This window comes from Lutra lutra, chromosome 2 (genome assembly GCF_902655055.1).
Source record: "Lutra lutra chromosome 2, mLutLut1.2, whole genome shotgun sequence".
In the NCBI taxonomy this organism is placed as follows: Eukaryota; Metazoa; Chordata; class Mammalia; order Carnivora; family Mustelidae; genus Lutra; species Lutra lutra.
Genome location: NC_062279.1, coordinates 143,932,182 through 143,956,717, shown reverse-complemented (window position 1 = coordinate 143,956,717; position 24,536 = coordinate 143,932,182). Strand labels below are relative to the sequence as shown.

At 49.7% G+C, this 24,536-nt stretch overlaps 1 protein-coding gene across 5 annotated transcripts in view; it reads right to left on the bottom strand.

The window, feature by feature from the left end:
- AFAP1 (actin filament associated protein 1) overlaps positions 1 to 24,536 on the bottom strand; it is a 135,056-nt gene that overhangs the window by 102,626 nt on the left and 7,894 nt on the right. For 4 of the 5 annotated variants that reach the window (XM_047718780.1, XM_047718777.1, XM_047718775.1 and 1 more), the window contains exon 2: positions 2,543 to 2,588. The exons of the other annotated variant lie outside the window; for it this stretch is intronic. The gene's annotated coding sequence lies outside the window, so the exon portion shown is untranslated. The remainder of the gene's footprint in view (positions 1 to 2,542; positions 2,589 to 24,536) is intronic. 5 annotated transcript variants of the gene reach the window in all.

Here is a 24,536-nt window from a genome sequence, read left to right as displayed (position 1 = left end):
GGTGTAGCAACTGCACCCCCCCCAAGACACACCTTCCCTAGCACCTCCTCTAAACAGTCAAGGTGAGGAGTCAGCCTGTGGCACAAACACAGCTCCTGGCCACCAGCTCCCCTCCCCCACCCGGTCACTGCAGCGGCATGTGCTCAGCCATCTTTTCTGCCAGCAGCCGGAAAGTACTGGCAGTCATCATCGTTGTGGACACATACGTCCCCCGCAATCAAGTCCCCTTTGGGCAGGGACTCAGCACTGGGGACAGACTCCTTCTGTGTCTTTGTGTACCTGCTACAGTCCCATGTCACTTTTGCAATCACACGGGGTTAGTGAGCTCATTAAGGTTTTCACATTCAGAATCTTTCTGTATTTCATGAGAAATACACGGACACATCCTGGTGGAGATATTTGTACCATTACAGCGAGTGATAAACAGATAAAGGCCCCTCATTGCCCCTCTCCCCCATGGAAGCAGCTGCCCCTGTCCCCATCCTCTGAGGGATGCCACGGCATCCTTCCGTGGCACGTATCAATTCCAGGGCACACATCGGGGCTTTCTTTTAAGGAGGACCTCATCAATGGGCAACAAGAAGTCATGCTTCCCACCGTAAGGAAAGCCCACTTCTCCAACACACACCATGTCAGAGGCCTGGAGGGGGTACGCAGAGGGAGGATACAAGGATTCTCCCTGGGAGGTCACTATCCCAGCCCAGAAGCATCACACAATATCTGGGCAAAGGATGGGAAATGCTCAATCAAAAAGAATGATGGGCAGGCAAGTCAGAAAAGAAAATCATTCAAACCTCACTAATACCTAAAAATGCAAATCAAGGGGCTCCTGGGTGGCCTTGTTTGTTAAGCATCTGCTTTTGGCTCAGGTCATGATTTCAGGGTCCTAGGATGGAGCCCCACCAAGTAGAGAGCCTGCTTCTCCCTCTGCCCCAGCCCCCCACACCCCTTTCGTGCTCTCACTCTGTGCATGCTCTCTCTCTCTGTGTCAAATAAATAAATATTTTCAAAAAATCCAAATTAAAATGATATCTATAATTTATCCAGTTGACAAATTGCTTTGCCTGGTAATACTCAGTACTGGTGAGGACTCAGTGAGGCAACTGTTCTCAAACGCAGCCTATGACGGAGCCGGCAGAAACTGCTTCTCTGCAGAAGAGTTGAAGTCATCTGCCCAGATCACCCACACCACCACACCCTCTCCAACCCACCCCAAGGACAACCTACGCTGAGACGCATACTTGAATTCTGCAAACAAGGGTTTTTCGTTATCTGCTATAGCTCTATAAACCATAAAGCCCAAACAGCCAACGTTACATAAACCTTTAAGGTATAATTTGAGCATAAATCATGTTTTGAAAGAATATTTCATGATGTGACAAAATGCTCCTTTATGTTTGTGGAATAAAAAAAAGATCTCAGACAGATGTCATACCTGTTTTACTAAAGAAAAAACAAACAAAGTTTGATGCTGAGAAAAAGAAAAGGACTAGCCCTTGGTCAAGGGTCTCTAAGATCTCCTGCCGCCTCCCCCTAGCCCGGAGGCTGGATGACTGGCCAGGAGAGCTCGGCACACGGGCACCCCAAGAGCTAGATTCATCCCTGTGAGAAGGCACAGAGCCCTGTCAGCAACAGGGAAAGACGTAAGGTGCGGAGGCCCTGAGGTGGGCGGCTCTGGGGTCCTCACCCTCAGAGTTTCACGGGAAAGTGCACGTGAGTTGCTGTCACCAGGAAACTCATTAGAGACCCAGCATCAGGGGTTTCACTGGGGGCTGCACACACGGGCCTCCCTGGCCTGGCGCGTACAAGGTTCCAGACTCCTGGGAGGACAGCGGGTCTGCAGGCACAAACCGTGCTCTCTGCACAAGGACCTCAGACTCCGGGAGCCGCTTTTACCTGTCAGGGTGGTGGGAACCGTCCCGACATGGAGGTTCCAGACACCAGCCAAGGGCCCAGCTTGCAAGCAGGCCTCTTAGAGGACAGAGGACAGCATTCTCTGGCCTGCTGTGGTAGCGCTTTTCTGCCCAAGGCCGACTCGGTCCTAGTGCTGATGTCTGCTACTGAGACTTATTTTCTTCTCTATCTTTCTTATTTCCAAACACTCCCCAATGAACATGTTTCCTTTATGAGTGGGGAGATGTGTGTTACACACTTTTAAAAAGCTCTGTTTTGCCTATGTGAATTTTCAGATCACACGCAGGGGAATTCTGATATTCATAAAAGCCACAAGAAGACAAATGCCAGTGAGAGAGCAGAGCAGGGTTGGCAAGGACGCGGGAGAGCCACTGTGGGATGGGCTGTCCTGGGTGACGAGCAGGGACAAAGGTTCTTACCTGTGTCCTCAAGATTTCCAGCTTTACCCCCAACCAAATAAGCCAGACAGTCACACTTCATCTCTGACATGGTTATGAGCAGACACGCTCTTGGTTTTAATGCAAAACCTCTATTCTAAGCATTCCCAGCAGATCACGCAATGGCTCTTGCCAAGACGGGTTAATTTCTTTTAAAGCCACTGAACTGGAAGACCGTGAAATCTTCTTACCTGTGCCTCCTGACGACCCTCACCAAAGAAAGAATTTCAGAAGAATCTGAAAGGTAAAAAAAAAATTGTATGAACTGGAGATACATAACCCAGAACTCAATTCCAGACTCTACAACATCATTTCCTTATGTGTAACAGGGGAGGGAAACACTCTGCCTCCCCATTGTAAGGGTCAGGTGAGAAAACAGATATACAAGAATGTTAATGATAAGATGCTAATATCAGAAACCTCTCACGTCATCATTCCACAAATGCCTACTATGTGCTGGCTATTAGATCAGGCCTGGGCAATACAGTGTAAATAAGACAGACACAGCCCCACAGAGCTCAGAGGGCAGGTGGCTCCCTCGAAGACGAGATCGTAAGGTATGGGGGTGACAGGAGGCAGCCTTTCAGCAGGGGCTCAGAGGAGGCCTCTGGGACCGAGGTTTGGCTTGCCACCCCAGAACTACCACACAAGAGCTCTGTGACCTTGGGCAAGCTGCTTCAGTTTCGCTGAGCCTCAGTTTCCTTATCTGTAAGGGAAAGATCCAAATAACATAGAGACTTGAGACAGCATTCGAGAATTTCCCTGATGCACATGCGTCTTGCTCTCCCGCTTTGAGAATTGCTTCACTGTCCTTTGGCGGAGGAGGCAGAACCCAGACCAAACTCCCGAGAGCCGAAAGCAGAGTGTTTGCTCCTCGGCAGGGTTAAACGAACAGGAGGAGATCATTCCACAAAATTACCGTTATGCTTCTCAAAAAGGAAGTGTGACTTTCATAGAAAAATCTGTTCCATTTGGGAGAAAGGTCCATGAAAGCCACAAAAGCATAATATGGTCATACAACAACAATTAAATTCATCTGTCACAGAGCGAAACCCCAAAGCCCTCGGGGACACAGCTGCTTTCTGAGCTGAAATTAAACTCCAGCTGAGAAACAGGTCAACTCTCTAAAATATTCTTTTGCAAACATCTTAAGTAAAAATTCCTTTAGCTTGCTTGTCATTTTCCAGGCGCAATACCTCTGCTGGCCTTACTTGGGTTTCAGCAGTCCTTAACCACGGCCCGGACACCAAGCCAGCCACTGTGGCGACAACACGGAGGGACGAGCTCACACGGAGGAAGGGACAGCTGCCCAGTCACAGTCTGAAAGCAGCATACTGATTGCTATCATCTATTTCAGCTTTGGCTCTAACTAGCATGAATGGAAAAAAAAAAAAAAAAAAAAGAACCCAGCACACTAGCATATCCCATTTCTAGAAGGAAGTGATCAGATCTGAACATTACATGGAGTGCAGAGTGGGGCGGGGGTGGGGGGAGAGGGTTGTCAGGTGGGGGCGGTCCCTGTAGGGCAAGAGCTCATTCACAGGGGTTAAAATAACACGCATACCACAGCGAGGTGGAGGCGGCCCCCAGGCACAGGGCCAACCCGGGGGCTTCAGGAACACATCTGGAGGAAAGAACGGAGGGCGGGATATTGAAAGGGTCCAAACTGGACAGAAATGCCCCCAAGAACTGCTCCAGAGCCCCGGTGGAGCAGCAAGGAAGACACACGGCCACCTTAACTCAGTCCGTGACCTTGGTAAAGCCTCTTTCTCTAGTTACTTTTTATTTTTAAAATTGAGGTGTGATTGACACCCTGCATCATGTGAGTTTTGGGTATATAACATAATTAATATACCATATCTGTGTATCTCGCCAACGATCACCACGATGAGTCTAGGCGACGTCCCTCACCGCACACAGTCACAAGATCGCCTGTCCTTGTGAGGAGCTCTTTTAAGATCTACTCTTAGCGGCTCTCAAATATGCAAAACAGTATTTTTTTTTTAAGATTTTATTTATTTATTTGACAGAGAGAGATCACAAGTAGGCAGAGAGGGAGGAAGAAGCAGGCTCCCCACTGAGCAGAGAGCCCGATGTGGGGCTCGATCCCAGGACCCTGAGATCATGACCTGAGCTGAAGGCAGCGGCTTAACCCGCTGAGCCACCCAGGTGCCCCGCAAAACAGTATTATTAACTCAGTCACCATGCTGTACCTGAGAGCCCTTGGTTAAGTCCCTGATCTTCTGTGAGCCCCACTAAAGTCACTGGGGAAAACAAGAGATGTGAAACCCACCCGGCTTCCACACAGAATCGCCGAGGGGATAAAATGAGATGTTAAACTTCTTTGTGAACCATGAGGCAAAACACAAACGTAATTTGTCATTACTGCCATTCATAACCACCACGTAAAACAGAGTTCCTCCTACCTCGTCCTGACCAAGAGCACCGTGAGTGCGGGCGATCTCACTGGGCAACCTTGGGGGGCCCTGGGCAGCCCTGGACTTGAGTTGTACCCCTCTTCCAAGGGGTCAGGAAGCGCTCTCAGAGAGAGAACCAAAGCAATGTATGAGACCACACTTTCTCGGACGGGCCTGAGCCCATCCCAACTCAGCACAGCGAAGCCATCGGGTGTTGCTGCCTGCTAACTCAGAAGCGGGAGCCTATACGTTTCCACAGCAGAGGCCAAAGGGTGTTCAACGTCCCATGATGATGGCAAATATCCTGGGCCTAAACCACAGGAATCACATGAAGCTAGAATCCCTGAAAAAGGTACTCACAGAAGAGAGTCCGTGAATTCTGCTCCCAATACATCACGTGTAGTGCTCGGTCCTCTGCCTCCTCCTGGCTGACTCCACTGATGCTTGGACCTTACCCAGGCATTTACCACCATCACAGAACACAAAGACGCCTGCGTGCCCCTCACAGTGGAGCATGGAACAGACCACCAACATTTCTCCCAGGGCGTTCCCCAAAATCAGGCCACAAAGTCCCAGTAAATGTAGGTCAACAACTTCCCGGTTGCCATGTTCGTTCTCTACTCCCCAGGAACGTGGGTTGAGATGATGGGTCTTGAAGTCAGAACTACAAAAGGCCATAAGTGTCATCTAACCCAATCCTCCTGCCCCAGCACAGCACCTCAACACCCAGACAGTGGCCAGGGCAGAAGAGCCAAAGCCAAAACTCACTGGCCCGAACTCAGGCCCAGAGCTCCTGTAGCAATGTTGCTCTGATTTTCATTTTCCTCATGAAGGAAGATAAAGCAAGGCCTGGGCAAATCCATTCCATCCACATAAGGCCATTCAAGAGTCTATTTGGCACGTATGTGGGCACTTCCCACCAACTGTACAAGCATGGGTATACAGAGTCACTCCAGCTGCATTTCAACTCACTGTCTGTGTCCATAAAGCACAAACTGGTCAGTGGTCCCAGGTGTGTATGGAGTATCCCTCCATCATCATACTCACCCATTTATCCTGCAGCCACATGTCTGTCCACTGCCCTAGACCTCACCTCCATGAGAGCAGGAATCAGCTATAATTACCTCTATCCCCAATGCCCAGCCTATAAGATACCCAGTAAGTGATGAATGAGCTAAGGTAACTCTTTAAACATTTTAATTATTTTTAAAGATTTTATTTGTTTGACAGAGAGAGATAGTGAGAGAGGGAACATAGTTATGGGGAGTGGGAGAGGGAGAAACAGGCTTTCCACTTACTAGGGGCTCAAGCCCAGGACCCTGGAACCATGACCTGAGCTGAAGGCAGAGGCTTAACTGACTGAGCCACCCAGGTGCCCCTACTCAAACATTTTATATCTGCATTAACAATGTGGATACAGATTTCATACCACACAACTTAAACCTTAAATTGTGGACTTATCCTGTGTTCTCCTAGATTTCATTTGCTAAGTATTCAGTGAGCACCTAATATGTGCTGGACATTGCTGAGTGCAGATGGCCTTGCTGTGCCTGGAACCAGAGTTCCTGTTCAGATGGACCTTGGAGTCCGATGGGAAACAGAAGAAGAGACAAGGCTTGGTGGGAGAGCTGAGGAGAATGAGCCCTGGCTACTGAAGGATGACGCACTGGGTCCGGCTGGAGGGCAGATAACGCACACTTCCTACAGCGTGTGATCGCGTTCCCTCGGCAGCTAACAAAGCCGCAGTGCGATGACCCCCTGCATGCCAGACGTCACCACGGAGCCGGGTTCAGGAGAAGAAACCAAAGAAACAAATAAACCTCCAGGACTGTGCATGAATACAGATTGAAACCAGCTTTTTGGGGGGCAACGTTCCAATCAGGAAATCCCCTGGCTACACTGGCTTGAAATTCAAGGTACTCTTGAGGCCGATATTCAAGGGATGAATTAACCCTACCAGTTAAGACCAAAGACATCTTTGATTCAAGGGCTACAGATGAATGATCTTGGGCAAATTTATTAGCTCTGAGTATTTCCATTAAGAAAATTGTGAAAATTACCGAGCACTTATGTGCTAGGAACAGGCAGCAAGGTATACGCTTTAAAGATACATTAGTATTTAAACCTCAGAACAATCCTGGAAGATGACAATGGCTCCTCTCATCCCATTTCATAGGTGAAGAAAGCGAGATTCGCCCAAGTTCTAAAACTTGCCCGAGGTTACGCCGCGGTCAAAACCCAGGCAGCCCGCCTCCGCAGCCCTGCCCGAAGAGGTGGTATTTACAAGCTGTCCAGCAGAAAGCCCATACGATTGGCTACAAGAAATATACAGACCATTTCACACCCAAGATCGTCTTGGGCCAATCAGACCGGATTGGCTTTAGTTCTGTGAAACTAACTGCCAAACGATTCCGTAAAGAGAAAGCAGACTGGGTAGACACTGGAATAAACTGGAAAGCGGGTAGACATTTGCAGGGTATGGCATTATTGGCACAGTATTTGTCACTCGCCCCGCAGTACCCAAAGCCGGTGTAAGCCAGTGAAAGCAGGAGGGCCTCGTGCAGCCTGGAGCTCCCACTCACCCTGGACTCAGGTTCGTAACCTTCACAGTCCATCAGAATCCCCTGGGCAGGGATGCCTGGGTGGCTCAGTGGGTTAAGCAGCTGCCCTCGGCTCCGGTCCCGATCCCGGTGTCCTGGGATCGAGTCCCACACATCAGGCTCCTAGCTTGGCAGGAAGCCTGCTTCTCCCTCTGCCTCTGCCTGCCGCTCTGTCTGCCTGTGCTCGCCCACGCTGTCTCTCTCTCTCTGTCTCTGACAAATAAATAAAATCTTAAAAAAAAAAAAAAAAAAAAAAAGAATCCCCTGGGCAGCTTCTCAGACCTACAGGTTCCCGGGCTCCATTCCTGGAGATCCTATCTGAATATTGTGCAGTGAGCATACCTGCTCTTCCCAGAGCCCCCGCCCGGCCCCGGACATACTCCAGGGTTGGGAACCACTGCTTGCGCCCTTCAGCTCTGTTGGACAAATGCTCGCTGGGACTCTAAGCACTAGGGATCCAGGCTGGGTAAGAGGAGTCACCAACTACCCACCCACCCCTAAAAAGTATTTACAGTCTACTCTGCTTTTAGGATAAAGAAACTAAGGTTGGAGATTTATTCCAGTTCAAATCAAAGAAACCCCCAGTGAAAAAATGTTCTCATACAGGTTTATGTACAAACGACTTCCTTGATCCTCCCCGTCAGCAGCTGGAGGCTTAACTAACTGAGCTGCGAGAGGCCTGCAGAGATGAGAAATTCAGTTTGTTGGCTGTTCGCCACATTCCACACGCACCCGTCCCCAGAAGGAGGTCTCGGTTACAAGGCAGATTTACCGTTTTACCAAGCAGAGAAACAGAAAAGCATGGTGCAGCCCGGAGTCAAGGGGCTGGGGACTCTGGCCCGGGCCCCAGAGTGATGTCCTGTCAGGCATGGCCTGCCTCCTCCCCAGTCCCGGTCTGGCTACCAGCAGATGACAGGGAAAGCAAGCATGCAGGTGTCACTGTAGGCTCCAGGCTCCAACGGGGATAAATGGGATTTCTGCCACCAACCAGGTAAGAAACCCAAGTCCCTTTCCCCATTCCTTAGAATCTGAATTGGGAGCAGAGAGCAAAGCAATCATCCAACCAGGCGGACCGGGCGCAGAACACACGGGACAGGTGAGGGGACGGGATCAGGAGTGCCGTGGCTGGAGGCTCCCTTGTCCACCCACCCACACGTCCCCCAGATGGCTGTCCTGTCCTGGCAGCTGTCACAGGCTGTTATGAGGCCCTGAAGGTCACAAACACACAGGGCTACCGTGGTCCGTTGGTCTGGAACAGATCTTGGACTTGTCCTTCTGCTCACTTCTGTGGGCAGATGGGTTCGGATGGGCATTGGCAAGTTACGACGGAGGGACTCCCCTCAGTTCCTCCCCCAGGAAGGCAGACTGGCTGTCAGCGGTGAGGACAGCTTTCTTCTCCACTTCTCACTGCACGGTCCCGTCCCTAAAGCACTCGGGCCATGCCAGCAAATGTAGGCAGGAAGGAGCCTCCTCTCTCTAGGCCAACGTGGGGGGGGGTTGGGGGAGAGTCCCCTGGGGCAGCTCTAACTCAGCAATAAAACAGAACACCCCTCCCCCCATGACACAGGATGTACGACACAGGGGCTCACTGGTATCACCAGCCGGAACCACAGACATGCTTCAGAGTTTCATACAATTATTCCCAGAGAGCTGTTCGCACGGCATCACTCCCCATGTCTGTGATGTTTATGGGCAGCCAAGCCTCGCCACCATGCACCGCGTATGCACCTCTCAGCACCCTGGTGTAATACGGTATGTTTCATTATACCCATTGTCTAGCTGGTGACAGCAAAACCCATAGCAACTCAGTGACTGTCCCCAGGATGCCCAGCTAGTGTTAGACCCGGGGCACGAGGCCTGGAGTCCAGAACTGATCTCGTTGCCACCGTCCCGCATGGTCCTTCTGGGGATGCTCACCAGCTCGCAGGAGCACAGAAAGCAGGTCTGTCCTCCAAAACCCTTGCAATGTGGGGACAAGGGGGGACCAGCTTCCAATGGAGAGAACACGCTTACTCGCAAAGTTCACATGGGACCATGCAGTCCGTCTGCGCTTTGGAAGGAGGCTTCTAACAGCCGTGTGGAGAAGGACATGTGTGAGGTGCTCTCTGACCAGACAGAGGGCATGAAAGGGGCTCTAAAAGTGCATAGTAGAGAGGCTTGGTCACCCGTAAAGCATCACAGACATGTGTAACTGCTCAACAGCACCAGGTCGAGGCACTAAGCCGGAACTGTAAGGGTAGAGACAGGACTGAGCAGACAAGCCCTAGAGAGCAAGGTGGGTGAAGTCTGGTTAGACAGCCAGAGGGAGGGGAACGAGGAGGGCACTTCTAGTCTGAAGGACTGATGAGTAAGGATCTCATTACCCAAGTAAAAACTGGGCAGGAGAAGCAGGCTTTTCGGAAGAGAAATGCGTGTATGTTTTATTTGAGAAGCCCGGGCACCCCACAGTGAGGATCGCTGAACCAAACTGGATTTCCAGAGTCTAGCACAGACTACACACGAGGGGACATCTGCAGAAGGGACAACAGGAGGAAGGAAAGGAAAGGAAGCTGGGCAGAAATGACCACTGGGTTGCTGATCAGATCCTGGAGGTGGGGACAGAAACCAGGCGGTCACCCACAACAGTTCTCCATTCATGGACTCAATGGGCCAACAACTAGCTGAGAGCCCAAGTGTGCCAGATGCTGGGTCAGACGCTGCAGGGCCCCACTCAATACCTGGAAGCTCCAAGGGAACAGAGTAGGCATGTGGTGCAAATGAGTAGGCAATCCAAGAATCAAGACAGACACGAGGACTGCGAGGGAACAGCGGAAACAGAGGCTGACGTGTGTTTCCATTTCCCAGTTATCACGGTACCCTGCGCATGGCTCATGCATCACCATGATGGCCTGGCACCTCCCACCCTCTAGAATCATTCGGAGGGCTTACCAGACAAAAAAAATCCTGATTCCAAAGGTGGGAGCATTTCCAATGTTTCCGGGTGACAGTGGTGTGTGGCCAGAGGACCACATTGGGGGACGAGGGAGGGGACAGAGGCAGGGCAAGCCCCAGGCAAGGTATTAACGATGCCTGGGGGCTGGTTCTGCTTCTGGACACTAACTTGGTACCTGACCTTGACCAAGACATGCGAAGTCCCCAAGCTTGGAATTCCTGACGCCAAAATGAGGACAAGCACAGCCATGACCATGCTCGGAAGGAAAGAACAAATGAAGGTGTGGCGAAGGAAACACTACTGTATTTTAAAAATTTACCTTTACGGTAATTTTCGAAGGACGAGTTTTAGGCGATTCATCTGTGTGTTTTTCAGCATCATTTGACTTCTTCATGACATGCATATAACAGGTTTTACAAGAACATAAATAATTTTTTCAGAAGCAAAAAAGGTTCCCATTTCAGTTCCCTAGAAGAGTTTTCCGGTGGGTGATGAAAACAAGGAAATGCTTCACAACCAGCTTCTTTTTCATAATTAAACTTTGTATTTCAAAATAACTGTAGCTTTACAGACAAATATGGAAGAATCTCAGGTACTCTTTACCCAATCTCTCCCAGCAGTAATGTTCTTTTTTTTTTTTTTTAAGATTTTATTTATTTATTTGACAGAGAGAGATCACAAGTAGACGGAGAGGAAGGCAGAGAGAGAGAGAGGGAAGCAGGCTTCTTGCTGAGCAGAGAGCCCGACGTGGGACTCGATCCCAGGACCCTGAGATCATGACCTGAGCCAAAGGCAGCGACTTAACCCACTGAGCCACCCAGGCGCCCCTCCCAGCAGTAATGTTCTTGCAGAAGCACAGAGCAATGTCATATCAGGATCCTCACACGGACGCAGGCAAGATACAGAACATTCTGCCACCACCGGCACTCCCCCGCCGCCACCATGGCCCCCTTAGAGTCATGCCTACCTCCTTCCCGCCTCCTATGCCCTGACCTTACTCTGTCCTCCATTTCCGTAATGCTGTCATCTCAAGAACATCCCATAAACAGAACCCGAAAGCACGGACTCGCTGGGGTTACCTCTTTCTCCTTCAGTTTAATTCTCCGGAGCCCCACCCGGGTCATGACGTGTCTGTAACCCTCTCCTTCTCACCGCGGAGTCGTGTCCCACGCAGCGGCCACTGCCACTGTTCAGGCAGACGCCCCTCAGAGGATGTCTGGGTGTTCCCAGGTTCCGGATCTCCCCCCAGAAAGCTGCCAGGAACATTCACGTGCAGGGTCCTGCGTGGACACAGGCCTTCATTTCTCCGAGACACACGCCCAGGAGCACACGTGCTGAGTCACAGGGTGGTTGCATGTTCAGTTTTCTAAGAAACTGCCCCCCGGTTTTCCAGTGTGGTGGTCCCGTCCTCTGCTCCCAGATGCCACGTACGAGGGGCCCAGCTTCTCTGAACCCTCACCAGCGCTTGGTGGTGTCGCTGTGTCTTACTTGGGCCACTCTCCTAGACCTGCAGGGCCCTGTCATCGGGGTTAGAGTCACATTTCCCTAATGGCCAGTGAAGCTGAATGATGTTCGTGAGCTCCCCAGCCACTCACTCATCGTCTGCGATGAACCGTCCCTCCGTGTCCTTGACCCGTTTCCCAATTGCACTGTTTGTGTGACTGCTTTTGAGAATTTTTTTACACATTCCAGACATAAGCCCTGAATCTCAAAGGTTTCAGGGTTTTCCTTCTCCAAGTTTTATAGCCTTACATCTTGCATTTAAGTCCACGATGCACTTTGAGTGGACTTATGTTTACGGTGAGACTTAGGTCCGGGCTTCTTGGGTTGCCCATGGGTGTCCGAGGGCTCCTGGCAACGAGATCTGCTTTCTGATGGGGAGAGAAGCAGGCCAGCACACACCCGCCTCCCAGGCAAGTCTTGTTTTGTGAAATTGTAATTCCAGTTCTATACTGGGCAATGTAAAATGTCCAGCTTGAAGGTTTGAAAAATCACAGCTCTGAGTATTCTTACTGTAAAACTCCTATTTCCGCCTATGGGGTCAGATTCTATGGTCAGCATCACAGATAAGCCTAAACAACAAGCTACAACATATAATAAGAAAAACAATTAGCACGTGTGTCTACTGATTAGGATCTCATTTACCAACTATTGGGGGAAGAAAGGCCGTGACCGCAGATAGCTGAGGCGGGACAGAAAACACGTGTGCTTCTGTCTACCGTCAGACTTAGGGTGGAAATTTAGACATTAAATATACAAATACTTCATGTTCACTGAAGGCAGGATCGTGTCGTTCACACTAACATCTAGGGTCAATGACAAAGATATGAAAAAGTGGCCACTTCATGGCCATTCCAGCCCAAGTTAGGCTTTCTGACCTCCAGGAGTTAAGAGCCCATGGAATCGGGGCGTCTGTCTGAGTCAGATCATCAGTGCTTGGTTCTGCTTCGCCACTTCCCAGCTGTGCGACTTTGGCAGGATCCCGCAACCGCGTGGAGCTAACCACCCTCGTCACTCATGGGGGATAAACACCACCTCTCTCAGCCAGTGAAGCTGAAAGTGAATGCGTGCCCAGCGGCCTCCCACGGCCGGCCGGCATACGGTAACCCCCTCCATCAGAGGGGCTAGCCTCAGCACCCCATGGAAGTAAAAGCTTTCTTTTTCACTTCCCCAGCCTCTGCCTGCATGCCATCAGCAGAGAACATCAAAGAAAGAAGGAAAAACACTTGCTCAATTGTAAAAAAGAAATGTTTAAAAACAAAACAGCAGTCGGAGGTGAGGTGAGAGATTACCGCCCTCATTACCCACCCTCTCCCCAGGGTGACCATCAGACCCCACAGAGTGGGAGGGGGGATCGCCTCCTCTGCTCAGAATGGCCTCTCCCCTGGTGTTCAGAAACCACCAACACCTTGAGATGGGCTGGCAGTGTGCTTGGGGTAGGACAGCTCCAACCTCCTTAAAGAAACCACAGCACAGAAAGTGACCCACATAGGAGGTACCGACCGCTATAAATACTTGGTGGCAAACGCTGATGTCATGCTTTCTCTACAGGAGACACCCAAATAAAACTCGCCCAAACAGCAGAGAGGGCGTTCAGCAGGCACCCAGAGCCGTGGCCACACATCCGATGCTGCTCTGTTGCCGAAGCCGTCACAACCTCGCCTCAATGACCTCCAGCACCTGGCCCCAGTGCTCTGTGCTCCTCCCACATCTTGTGAAACTTTCCTACCATGCTGGTGTTATATGTGTGCCAACCATCGCACTCCAGATCCCCGCTGCCCCGACCCCCAGCCCTGCATCCGAACTCAGGGCCGAGTGAAACGTCTGTTTGCAAGTGGGAATGAGCAGGAGAGTCTGACCTACCACAGCCAGCGGCAAACTCTCGCAGCCGCTCCGAGGCAGTCTAGTTCCGGGTGACCCCCCTCCCACACAGAACTAGAGGGGTGTTAGCACTGACCTTGACTCGGGTGGTTTGAAACAAGGGCCACTCAGTGTCAGACAAGCCATTATAAAACCCAAACCAGATCTCAGAAAAGTGTACAAGAGGTGGGCAGTGTGTAGCGAAAAGGGCTGTCCCAAGGGCTACCCAGCCACCTCCTCTCTGTAACCCTTACACCCCAGGAGACCCCCGGGCACCTGGCAGTCTCTTGTCTACTCCGTCGCAAACACACTTTGAGGGAAAGCAACTCGGATGGCACCGCACCCAGAATGTGATCAATCAATGATTCCCGCAGTGAGTAAAGGTCCTGTCACTTCAACTCAACAGGAATCCTTTCGAATGTGTCATCCCTCTTGGAAACAATGCCGGGAGCGAGAGCGGGAGGCTTCTCTCTATGACCGTTGTCTCATTTGTAAAAGGAAAAGTGCAAACAGCACCCACACTCACCCACAGGGCTGTTGTGGAAAATCACATGACCCGGTTCGAGAACCGAGCCTAGCATAAAGGACCGGGCATGTTAAAATGCTCAGGAAAGGTCAGTTATCCTTAGCTACGATTACCCAGCACTCCACAGGCAAAGAGCCAGTTAGATCCACATGGCTCATCACAGAAGGATGTCTCTCTATACCACTGGGGTACGCGTGTGAGCAGCGTGTACCAAATACTATTTATTTAAAAGAATCCCTCCAAAAGGTACATTTCTATTTGTGTGTACACTGGAAAAGATCCGGACGGAAACACACCAAATACTAACAGTCACTGCTCCCAAAGACAGTGAGAAAAGATCATTCGCCTTTTGCTTATTGTCTCACTTAATGATCTAAATTATTTCCCTTGGGCATCTCTTCCTTCTGTAGAGTTTTTCGGAGGAACTCACCGCCACTTTTCTGGAGAAGCTGGTTGCATCAGCAGGGCAAAGAGAAGACGAAGCAGATGGACCTGAGGGTCAAGTCCAGGCTTGGCATGCACGTGTGCACCACGGGCCCAACTCCTGTGCAAACAGACCACCGTCCCTCCACCATCTGTCTTGTGGCCTCACCGAAGACTTGGGGATTGACATTGTTCTAAGCAACCTCATGTTTTTTGCATGTGTCTTCCTCAGAACAGTGGGGAGGTTTGGGGCCACCCACCACTCTAAGGGACTTGGCACCAGCCTTCCAAACTCCTCCAGGGTACGCACCTGCCCAGTGCCACTAGCTCGCCCCTCTGTGTCTGAAATTGGATCGCAATGTCATTCCCACCACACTCGGTAAAGTGCAGACAACAGGACAGTAATCACTATGCTGGAAGTTACCTTAGAACACATGCCATCGCCATTCTGCTTACAAAGACATGGATCCGGGAAGGGACAGGACATGCCTTTGCTAACTCACGAGTTAGCGCTGGAAGTGGGGCAGAGCCAGGTCTCCTGACTCCCAGAAGAGTATGGGTGTGCAGTCTCACAACAACTATTTGTGTGTGTGTGTGCGTTTTTTGTTTTTGTTTTTTAATATTTATTTGAGAGAGAAAGAGAGACAGTAAGAGAGAGCATGAGAGGGGAGAAGGTCAGAGGGAGAAGCAGACTCCCCATGGAGCTGGGAGCCCCATGCAGGGCTCGATCCCGGGACTCCAGGATCATGACCTGAGCCGAAGGCAGTCACTTAACCAACTGAGCCACCCAGGCGCCCCAACTATTCGTGTGTTTTGCGGGCCTTGAAAGTCCTCCCCGATACAGAGGGTAAGCACAATGTCTCTGGGACTGCCTGGCCCAGAGTCCTGAATGCCCATTGCTGGAAAAAACAGTGAAGTTCCATGACTTAAGACAATCTGTCCCAAAGAGAATGTAGCTGATGGGGAAGGGAGCACACACAGATTATAATTAGTTCAGTGAGCAGAACAAACCAAAAAAATCTAAACCAATTCACCTGAGTAGAAAACTTAAGTCCAATGAGCAAATTCAAGAGAGATCTACAACACTGGAAACATGATCGCTAAAACAGAGCTACCAGAAAACAGTGCGCACACTTTAAGTACGGGTCTAAAATGTCCATACTTTGGGAACAGGAGGGTTATTTGGAATTTGTCAGAAAGTCCCTTTTAAACAGTATTATTTAATTCCTACCAAAAAAAAAAAAAAAGTAAATGTCCATTTACACACACAATCACATAGTAAGTTTGTATATGAATTATATTGTTCAGTTCATATTTTGGGAAGCTGGACAATATCAGAATTGTTATGCACAATTATTTGGGGACTAAATTCATAGCATGCTGGGCAATCTGGGGGCGAAACCAAGGGGCTTTACAGGCAGATTTTAGGCTGTCACTAGACTGGATAAAAGAAAGAAGGAAAAAGAGAATTGAATCATCAAGGGAGCAAATTTAATTGCTCAACTGTACTTGCTTCCTAAAACAATCTTGTAAGTCACTTGGAAAATATAATTTACTGAACACAGACAGCTGCTACAAGTTGAACCTGTTCCTAACAAGGTTCCCTTTCTCTTACCAAGAAGCTGGAACCCCTCAAATGAATGGCCTAGACTTCACTCTTAGAATCAATCTGTATCAAAGGTTTGAGAAGTCAAGACAATTTTTTTTTAAAGAACTTATTTGAAAGAGAGAGAGAGAGCACAAGCAAGCAAGAGAGCATGAGGTGGGTGAAGGGCAGAAAGAGAGGGAGAAGCAGACTTCCTCCTGAGCCAGGAACCGGACGTGGGATCCCAGGACCCTGGGGATCATGACCTGAGCCAAAGGCAGATGCTTCACCGAATGACCCAGCCAAGCGCCCCAAGAAGTCAAGACAATTTAGATATGTTTTGAGATTTAAAATCAGAAGAACCTACTAATGTTATTTTACCATCTGCAGAGGACTGTCCTAGTCTCAATAAAAAAATTCTCTTACTCTGAAAATCCCCTCTGCGCGCACGCGTGCGCGCGCGCGCGCGCACACACACACACACACACACACACACACACACACACACACACACATGGCCTGTAATTCCAGGAGAAGGAGTAAAGAGTACATACTTATTAATTTGTCAATGGCAATGTATATTTTATGCCAGCTTGCCTCCAAAGAAAACACATTTTGAAATTTAAAAGGCTAAATTCAAGTCATGGCTTCGCCAGCTCTAGCAGACCAGGCAAATTCCCTAACTGCTCTTAGCTTCGGTCCCCTACTTTTTAAAATAGGCCTAATTTTTTTTTTAAATCTATCTATTAGATTGTCAAAGAACAACCTGAGGACTTACCATGTTGTCGAGAGGAAGGAAATGGGCACCTTAGACACTGACATAGAGAGGATTAAACTGTCCAGCCCTGATGAACGGGAACCTAGCATTGCCCAATCAGAATTTCGGCAGCCCCGCTTCTAGAACCATCTCGCTAACATACTCACACACCCACACAGGGGTTATGTACAACGCAGCATGGCTTCTTGTTCCAAAAGACTGGGAACAATCTCAACATCGAATAATAGTGTTCACTACACCGACATCTGTTTTTTAAAGCAGACAAAATTATCCATAAATTGACCATGCTCAGAAAACCCTCAAGGATGCAAACGCAGCCGGTCATGCGCTTACGGGAGACCCCTTTCGCTCTCAAGCACCCTTTGAATGTTACTGTACTGCTCAGGTCCCATGGTCAAAGTCCAGGACCGAAGCAAACATTTCTAACCTGACAATACAAGAACTAAGGTACCTAGGAAGAGCTAACCCACAGTTCACTGTGTTAATTCAATAATTCAGAGTTGTAAGGACGCTGGAGCAATTTTAATCGGAGTGTTGGGAGGGAGTCGTGGAGAGGGAGGACTTCACATCTCGAAGGATGGGCAAGGTTGGAAGAGGCAGGAGAGTGTGCGTCTTACGTGTAGCTCCTACACTGGGCTTCAGAGACGGGCTCACATGACCAGTTGGAGGGCAAGGTTGGCGGACAGTGAGAGACAGATGAGCCCAAACCTGTAGACGGTGCCTAGATCACGAAGGCCTTGAATGCCAAGCAAAGGAACCTGCCCTCTCTTAACAACGGAAAATCACAAAAGGGGTTTGTACAGATGAGGTATGCTAAGAGCAGGACACCATGCATGATTTATTCCTGATGTGGGGTAGGGTGCAGAGGGATGAAGAAGCTGTCCTAATATAGACAGGATGTCATTGGGAGGACCTGAGCGACGGTACTAGGCCTGGGATCACTGTGCTGTCTCCACCTACAAAGTCCCATGCTTTATTTTACTAGCACATACAACTTCTATACAGATGACAGTAGTCTAAACCATGTCCATATTCATCATCTCGGGCCATAAACAACAGAAGTTGATTTCTCCCAGTTCAGGAGGCTGGAAGTCCAAGATCTCGGTGCCCGTCGATGCGGCTCCTGCAGAGAGCTCTACCCCTGGCTCGCAGACGGCCACCTTCTCATGGTGTGTCCACACCGTGCAGACTGCACGCAAGCTCTCCGCTGAAGCTGGGAGGCCCATAACAGTGTCCTGTCAATCATGTTGAATCAGTAAATGAATGAATAGGAAAAATGGCAATCTGTATGTCAACAAGTCACTATTTTTTTTTTTTAAGATTTTATTTATTTATTTGACAGAGAGAGATCACAAGCAGGCAGAGAGGCAGGCAGAGAGACAGGAGGAAGCAGGCTCCCCGCTGAGCAGAGAGCCCGATGTGGGACTCGATCCCAGGACTCCGAGATCATGACCTGAGCTGAAGGCAGCGGCTTAACCCACTGAGCCACCCAGGCGCCCCAACAAGTCACTATTGTTTACATTTATTTAACATGTAAAGGCCAACTTAAAATTTCTGTGCTTATAAGAACGAGAAGCAGAGCTATATGAAAATCAGTTATAAAAATATTTCCTTTTGGGGGGCATGTTTGGCCTTCCCTGAACCACACTGGCAGGTACACGGACTTTTATTCCCTGCTTTGCTACCAAAAACGCTAGAGCATTTCCCTGCATCCCAGTTAATCAGTGCGATCAGCGGACTGACCCACAGTTCAATACCCTGGTACCAATCAAGGTGACAAAACTCAACCTCACTGACCAGGCGGACAAGCCAAGACCAACCATGAAGGGCACAGGAGATGAGAAACACAGGGGAATGGACTAACCACAAAGTGATGACAAAGACCCAATCGTGGACAAGAGCAGATTTTTATAACAATGAATGAATCTTGTAACCACACCAAGGGGACATTATTGAAGCTTTTCTATTGTAAATCTTGGCGGTAATGGTCCCACAGTTTACAGTCAGTGATGTCAATGTCAATGTAAAAAAATTCCTCCAGGGGTCATATGACAGCTACAAAATTTCTGACATATCTGGCATTTAATACTGTTACAGGTAAGAGAAAGATGAGAGACTGAGATATACAAAAAGACAACGAACAGACACACAGCCCACAGGGAGACCCTTACCCAGAGCAACCCAGACCCTTATCCGCAGCAATCCACTCAGGGAACTGGCCCCTCACCCACAGAGATCCATGCAGGGAACCTGCCTGCTAGAAGCCAGATCCGCAGGAAGACAGACAGACAGACTGTCTCAAAGGACAATCCAGGAACCCAACAATGACCTCTGTGACCATCGGCCAGGACTGGATTGATACCAGACACCTTCCCTGGTTTCTGTCCTGCCTCGGACTCAGGACTAACCCAAGAAAGCCAAACCCGCTCCCCTCACCAGCCACATGGGACGGCCCCTTCCGTCGGGCTCACCGGAGAGCCCCCTTTCCTCCTCTGGGAAGCTTCCCTCCCCACCGCTCTGCCTGCCTCTGGGTCTCTGCCAAGTGCAGGTGGCTGACCCCCCTGCTCCAGCCGGCGCTGGGTACACAGCTTTACCTTTCACATATGTTTGCTCTTTATCTACTTCCACAAAGAAAAGTCTTAAACCAGGGGCTTTTTTCCAGGGTCATTCTGTAACTTGGAAGCGTGATGTGGCATGTCCCAAGTCTGGAGACCCTTTCCACAAAGCCCCATGTTTTGGGGTTCTTAGTCCCTCCCTCACCGCCATGGAAGTGACCGAGTATTGAGGCAAGTTCAAGGACTTTGGGGTTAAGCCCCAGAGTTCGTCAGCATCTCACTTTTCCACTTAACAACTGTGCAACTTTGAGAAAGTCCCTTAACGCCACTAAGCTTCTGTCTTCATCTTTTTTAAAAAAGATTTTATTTATTTATTTGTCAGAGAGATAGAGTACAGGCAGGCAGAGTGGCAGGCAGAGGCGGAGGGAGAAGCAGGCTCCCTGCGGAGCAAGGAGCCGGATGTGGGACTTGATCCCAGGACGCTGGGATCATGACCTGAGCTGAAGGCAGCCGCTTAACCGACTGAGCCACCCAGGCATCCATCTGTCTTCATCTTTAATAAAAATGGTAATTACTCTTCAGCTTGTACATAAAGCGGTTGACACACAGTCCCAACTGTGGGCACCCTCATCCCGGCCCCCTGTCCCCCAGGGAGAACACTAAGATGCTTCAGAATGAGGCTGATGGCCCCTCATTCAGGCCCCTTTCCATCAATGATGTGCGATGGCACCCAGACTCTTGGAGCATCACCAAAACACAGCATTTGTGTCCACTCTGCAACGTAGGTATGGGCCGTTCTAACTCACACTCACTGATCCATAATTGAAGTGATTTCTCCAAGCTCGGGTGGAGACTCGGGTGTGCTCTATTCACTCCCTCTTAAATCCGCTTCAGAATCACAAACAAAACTTCAATCGCCCATGCCTTTCCGGGCACCTTTCCTGCGGAGCTTGAGCTCAGACACGGTGCTGGGCAGCCTGGGCTCCCTCACCCAGCATGGATGTGCTGCCCCTCCAGCAGCTCGGGAAAGGCTGCACCAACCATCCAGCATGAGCTGTGTGTATCCGACCCAGGAGGTCCTCAGGTTTGCAGGTGGCTGCAAACCAGGAATGCAAATTTTACCAACAGTTACAGATCCCACGGCTCTGTGCCGATGCTCGCTGTGCAAGTCAGAGGCTCCCACGCCTGCCCCTGCGCTGTTGCAGCCCTTATCCCCAGGCTGGGTGACATTCTCCACCAGGGTGCACCCGAGTCAAAGCTGTGACTACCCCCAATAACTCCAGCCATGCCATCGCACTCAGCAACCCTCCGCTAGTCCACACACCTTGCGCACACAAAGCACTTCAGGTTCATTGCCTCACACACCTGATCCCCTAACCAAGAAGGCTGTGTTTCCACATCATCTAAGAGGCTCACAGAAGTTACAGACGAGCCCAAGATTCTACATGGCTCATCAGCAAGTGGCAGGGCCAGATGCCAGCCCAGGCCTAGGGGCCCGTGTCTTGGCCATCACCCCTGGCTGCTCTCCCCAAGCTCCATGGGCAGCCGACAGACGGCCAGCATCTGGAGGCTTCGGAAATGCCCTCCACGGTGGTACAAGGAATGGTTCAGTGTCAGGGAGGCCGGGTGTGGATTGGTAGGACTCCTCTGTTCTCTGAGGTTAACGCACCCAGAGGGCGGGCTAAATGTCACAGGTGGTGGCCCTCATGCACAGTACAACAGCTTCCTTTGTACTCCCCCAAATTCAGGGGCAGCTGGCATGCGGGGTCCAGGCATGATGACCTCCTCTGGGCCTCGCCTGACAGGTATCCAGCCGGGTGGGTGGCCCAGGCTCTTCTCTCATGGTCCAGGCTGGCCCAATCTGCTAGACTCTGAAGACTCACCACATTCATGACACACAGAAGGCTCCCTTGCTCTGGTCCATTTCTGCCCTGCACTAAAAATACTGTGAATTCGGGAAAAGCCATCCAAGTCGGACCAACTGCCTGGAATCTTCAGAGGGCCAAGAAAGCCTCTGGGAACCCCACTGCTCCTCCACAGTCCACCTCCAAACCACATCCTCTGGGGCACCATGCCCCCCCCACCCCTGATAATGTCCCAGAGCATCTGGTTCCCGCCTCTGCCAGCATTTGTCACAAGCCCCAAGAGCCAATCGACACACGTCTGCCCCTCTCCCCACACAGTTGGACAGGCCGCCTAGGCTGGGACTCCTGCTCCCAGACGAGGCATGCTCACTGCCACATGGCTGACACAGGGAGTGCAGGGGGCACGGACACTGAGGACACACCCATACCCCAAGATGCACCCTGAAGGTCAAAGGCAGCAAGAGCCACAGGGCTGCCAAGCAGGAGTTGCTGGCACCGTGAAAAGCTCTATTATGACAGGTCCTGGGCACATCAGTCAACTCTCAGCCAGGCCACCAAGGAGCCCAAGCAGATAAAAAAGCCTCATAGCATGGAGTCAGGAGTCAGGAGCCCGGGCTTTGGCCTTGACATTTGAGTTCCGCTTACCATGGGATCTTAAGCAAGTTATTCAGTGTCTCCTCCTCTCTAGTATTTAAACTGAGATGCAACTGACAAACAACAATGGGATGAGTCTGAAGGATAGGACATCAGGGTTTGCTACATGTGTATATCGGGACGTGATCCCCACACTAAGTCTAGTCAATGGGGATCATTCCTAAAGCATTACCAGCTTTTCTTCTACGTCACGCAGACTGCTAACTCTAGTCCCCAGGACTCTCATCTTATTTTGTTGCCTGCAAAATGGGGACATGACCTACCCCACAGAGTGGCTACAGAGACAAAGTAAGGTACGGATGGAAAGTGCTGGGCACAGTGCCTTGGGCACAGTAAGCACTCAACCCACAGAAGAGGTAGGGATGGGGGAGTGATACAGGACCCCGAGCTTCTCCAAACGTCCTACAGACCGAATGTTGAAATTCCTATGTTGAATGTTCCTATGTTGAAATTGAACCCCCAAGGGGATGGTCTTAGGAGGCAGGGCCCTCAGGAGGCCACCAGGTCATGAGGGCAGAGCCACCCTAAATGGGATTAGTGCCCTTATAAAGGGGACCCCAGGGCGCCCTGTTATCCTTCCATCACACAAGCGCAGTGCAAGAAGATGTCATCTATGAGCCAGGAGGGTCCATGCCACATACTGAATGGGCCAACACTGATCTTGGACTTCTGGCCTCCAGAACTCCAGATTTAAATTCTGGGGGTTTACAAGCCACTTGGTCTTCGGTCTTCTGCTATAGCAGACTAAAAGGACTAACATAGAGGGTCACGCCTCCAGAACAGGAAAACTGAAATAACCCACCTGGAGAAAAAAAAAAAAAATCAAATAACTTATGTAGGACCTCCCAATATACAAATCTGAATTAATTGGGAAGAGGGGATTTTCACAAGAAAATATCATGCCAAGTGTCCTCAAGATTCACCCTGATTGTCACTTTCACTTTTGTTTCCACATCAGAGAGTTAACATAACTGAGAATTGCGTGCTCTAAATGTTCTGGAAAACCCTTTACTTTTCAAGAGCCACTCTCCATGTAGGGTTCCTGCATTCTCCTTTCTTCTTTGGACATCTGTCACACAGGTCTTCATCAAACACCCCACTACCACCAGGAGGCCTGTGTCCTGCTCCCAAGAAGCCATTTCTGTACACTGCTTATGCTAGAAAGTTCCAGACTAGCCGACAGCCCCAAACCTTGCCCTACCCACAACGGCTAAAAATACCCCTAGTTTGTGACACCGTTACCTAGGGTCCAGAACAAGAATCCAGCATTACTACTCCTTCTTTTTTCTTTTCCCAATATTTTTTATGGTCAAAAAAAGACCTTGAAAAGGAGCTTTCTCAAGGTTGCCTGCCACCAGCAGTGCCGCACACCATACATACGGGCACAATCAACTAGGAGTGTGCCAGGTCAAGTAAAAGGACACAAGGATTTCCAAACTCTGAACTCATTGACGGCAGCCACACATAGAGTACTGAATGGACGTGCTTAGGTTTATGAAGCGGAGGGCAAAATTTAGCTGCGACATGCATGGACGGGAAAGAAATGTGTTTGAAGAGGGTGTTTGGAAACATACAAACACTATGTCTCATGCCTCCAAGGACTGAAAGATAACCTTTCTTTTTTCATATTGAAAAACAGATAATGGGCTGAAAGGGAGTTTTTCTCTCAGAATGCAGTAGTGTCATGAAACTACTATCAGATATGTCAGGCTTTGTTAGATAATCAAACTGAGAAGCCATGTAAAAATAAACCTTTCTTCCAGGATGTCTAATGCAATAAAACCACATCTGACCACATCCCCAAAACCAGAAAGGATGGTACGGTAAAAAACATATATTTTCGGGGGCTATAAAGGAGTTCCTAATACTAAAAAAAAAAAATGTATATAGCAATAAAAAGTCATAGGAGGGTTTAGAGAAAAGGCTGGAGAAATCTTCCAAAAAGGAAATTAGAGACAAAGAAGTAGGTAAATAGAAGAGTGCAGAAGACCGGTAGGGGCATGTGAGCTCAGAATAAAGGGTAGGAGTCCACAGATGGGGCAGGCCCACTAAGTGCCCAACATAAGGAACAAAAACAAGACCCCCATCATGATGTGACCATCACAAAATTTCCAAACACCAGGAAAAACAAGGGTCTAAAAGATTATGCAAAGGAATATGTGGGTCACCTACAAAGAAAAGGCTTTGGACACATCGACTGTCCCATTGGAACTTGAATTCTGAGCAGAGTCTTCAAAATTCTGCAGGAAAATTATTTCTAGCCCAGAATTCTTTTTTTTTTAAGATTTTATTTATTTATTTGACAGAAAGAATGCAAGTAGGCAAAGAGGCAGGCAGAGAGAGAGAGAGAGAGAGAGAGAGGGAAGCAGGCTCCCCACTGAGCAGGGAGCCCGATACGGGGCTCGATCCCAGGAACCTGAGATCATGACCCGAGCCGAAGGCAGAGGCTTAACCCACTGAGCCACCCAGGTGCCCCTCTAGCCCAGAATT